Below are 3,860 nucleotides of genomic sequence, written 5' to 3' on the forward strand. Positions count from 1 at the left end.
CCTATGCAGAGGAAGTCTGGAGAGGAATGCAGTGGTGTTTGTCGAGGTTCGTCCCGAGCAGCGCCGTGATGCGGGATTCCGTGCTCTACGGTCTGTTCCCCGGGACGCACACCGAGACGAACATCAACTGTGCCTGGAGGATCATCAACTCGGTGAAGGACGCTCTCTGGGTGGTCCGAAACCTGCTGATCTTCCAGTTGAAGGAGTTGACTCCGACTGAGTGTTGCAGACTGGCACATTCCAAGGTCCAGGACTACGTGTTGAGGGATGTGCTGAAGCTTGGGGCAGCTGCCGCCAAGGCGGGATGGGGAAAGACCACCGTGTAACACCTGCTTGCCTAAGAAGAACAGGGGGCCCACGCTGTCATTTGGGCTCCGCTGATGCTCAGCTAAATATGTAATCGTACAGATTTGTATATATGAATGATTACTCTGTCTCTGTATACCAAGAAATGGAATGTTTACGGATGTATGGCATGACCAATTGTACAGATCATCAAAATATTTTATGAATAAAGTATATTTTTGAAATAAGAAAATGTACACATTCCACTCACTGTATGTGGAACACACTGTGTACACATCCCACTCTGTGTGTGTGTGTGTGTGTGTGTGTGTGGGACACACTGTGTACACATCCCACTCACTGTATGTGGGACACACTATGTACACATCCCACTCACTGTATGTGGGACACACCGTGTACACATCCCACTCACTGTATGTGAGACACACCGTGTTCACATCCCACTCACTGTGTGTGGGACACACTGTGTACACATCCCACTCACTGTGTGTGTGTGTGATATACCATGTACACATCCCACTCACTGTATGTGGGACACACCGTGTACACATCCCACTCACTGTATGTGGGACACACTATGTACACATCCCACTCACTGTATGTGGGACACACCGTGTACACATCCCACTCACTGTATGTGAGACACACCGTGTTCACATCCCACTCACTGTGTGTGGGACACACTGTGTACACATCCCACTCACTGTGTGTGTGTGTGTGATATACCATGTACACATCCCACTCACTGTATGTGGGACACACCGTGTACACATCCCACTCACTGTATGTGGGACACACCATGTACACATCCCACTCACTGTATGTGGGACACACCGTGTACACATCCCACTCACTGTATGTGAGACACACCGTGTACACATCCCACTCACTGTGTGTGGGACACACTGTGTCCACATCCCACTCACTGTGTGTGTGTGTGTGATATACCATGTACACATCCCACTCACTGTATGTGGGACACACCGTGTACACATCCCACTCGCTGTATGTGTGGGACACACCATGTAGGGGCACATATTCTCTAACAGTGTGCGTGCATTGAGAACAAACACAGGCACTGGTTGTGAGCCACACCAAGTGCATACCAGCCTCCAACTGAGTGCAGGTCACACTGAGTTTATCTTATCTCCACCTGTAGGAGGCATGAAATATATACACCTTTAATTGTATAGGGGAACATGGAGTACTCACAGCCTTCAAAATGTTTGCGGACAAAATGAGTGTGAGGTACTTTAAGTTCATACACTCCATATATAGACACACGCACACACATGTTTGGAACGCACCGGATTTAATATGGAACACCTTATGTTCACATACACCCCCTGACTGTGTATGAAACATACTGAATACACACATACCTAGTCACTGAGAAACACCTTAGAGACTCAAATAATTCCGCTTGAAGTAAATAGTGACCTCCATCCTCTTTGCCATCTTGTCACTTGCTGCTGTCACTGAAGGATTTCAACAACTTTGTCTGACTGTTTGTTAAATAAAGTTTTATGGCCTGAGCTGAAAGTAATAAGTTTTCAATTTTCCTTATTCAGCACCTCGAGATAGTCAGATAATGCAAATAGACAGAAGGCTATCTCCAATCCCAAAGTCCTTTACTGTCAATCAAGTAACATTTGAAGTGTAGTCACTGATGGAAACTAGACTACAATGTGTGCACATCTATCTCCTATTATGGTTTACAAGATTATTTGTAAGTATTAAAAATCATGTTGATTGAAAGCTGAAGTAAACTAACTACGACTCTGGGAGAGCTCCCTAGCTCATCAGAAAGCACATGTAATAAAAAGAGGGAATGCTCATCAGGTCTGTCAGCATTATTGAAAGCAGAGGCAGAGTTAAAGTGTCAGGGTGGTGATCTCTCATTAGTGCCATGGAATCTTTTACATCCATCTGATCAGGCAGACGTGAAAGATGGGCCACCCAATTGTGCAGTGCTGCCCTGGTGACCCATGTGGTACATTTTAATGTTACCCGAGGACATCAGATCATTTAAAGGGTCATAGAAGGGAGTCTCTGGGGATTCTGTGCTATCAGGACTGTGGTGAAACAGGTGAGGGAGGCTCCATTAGAAATATACTTTATTGGTGATGATGGGAACATTGGCTGGAATATGACTTTCGATGAATGTGACTAAGGGCTGAATGAGTGGGATTTGAGACATTCCATATAGTGGAGGCCAAGTTGGAAAGATTGTGGCATTGAATGTGGTACCACATTATTATGGAAAGTAGTGCAAGTGATTTTAGCCACATACTTGTTTTATCGAATTTGCAAAGTGAAGTTTACATTTTTGTTTGAAATATCATTAAACTGTTAATTAATACTTGAATTAGGTTCATTTTAGTTGGTTTCTGACAATAAAAGTTTTAAAAAGTGGAAATTTTGGAGATGCACACGTTTCTACAATTGGGCTCCATAACTACTGTAGATAACACAACAGATGACGCTGTGCAAGAAAGGAAAAAGACCCTCAACTGAGGAGTCTTCAGTTTCATCAGGAAATAGATGGAGCATCTACTATACTTGCCCGAACTAATTACGTGAGGCACACACCGAGTTGTCTCATGATCATAAGAAGGGTGAGCTGTCAGTACTCATTGCACTTATAGTTCATAACAAGCCCGTTATGAGCCCTGGGAAATCTGCTGGTGTTCCTATTACATAAAATACAGTCAGCTACCCATGAATACGAGGTGGTTCTTTCAGCATCCTGCACCTGTTACTGTTTCTAAAGCGATGAGTCAGAGCCCCCTGTTTCACTAAGGATTGGAAAAGGTCACTATGAGGAAGGATGTCCCTTGCACAATGAAAAATACAGAAAGAAATTCAAAATAGCAGAGGTGACTGAGCACATGAATGTCATGCTGAGGATCTGCCTCCAATGTTAGAAAGAATGTAATGTCTTGGAGGTTGAAATGATAATGCAAGGCCTGAAATCACAGTTACCATACACTCTGTGCAAGTCTGTTATGATCCTAGTTGATGTTGTATTTGGAAAAGTCAGATCCTGAAATCTGACTTGATGGATCATATTTTATTTCTTTTTGTTTTGATCAGGTGGTATTTCACTGAAGCATCAATACACAGTGCTGTAGATTCAGTTTCAACAATAAAACAGAGGTTTATAACACAAAAGGACAGCTCAGGTGGCTCAGGGATTAGCACTGCTGCCTCCCAGTACCAGTGCCATGGGCTCAATTTCACCTTCAGGCAACTGTCTGTGTGGAGTTTGCACATATTCCCTGTGTCTGTGTGGGTTCCTTCCAGGTGCTCTGGTTTCCTCCCATAGTCCAAAGATGTGCAGGTTGGATTGGCCATGCTATATTGCCCTTAGAGTGTAGGCTAGGTGGATTAACCATGGGAAATGCAGGGTTACAGGGATAGAGGAGAGGTGGTCTGGATGGGATGTTCTTCGAAGTGTCAGTGTGGACTTGATGCTGAGTGGCCTGCTTCCACACTGGAGAGATTCTACAACTCCAAAAGAAATGAAAAGAAAGAGCAATAAAGTGATTTAC

The sequence above is a fragment of the Chiloscyllium plagiosum genome, chromosome 32 (assembly GCF_004010195.1).
Source record: "Chiloscyllium plagiosum isolate BGI_BamShark_2017 chromosome 32, ASM401019v2, whole genome shotgun sequence".
NCBI lineage: Eukaryota > Metazoa > Chordata > Chondrichthyes > Orectolobiformes > Hemiscylliidae > Chiloscyllium > Chiloscyllium plagiosum.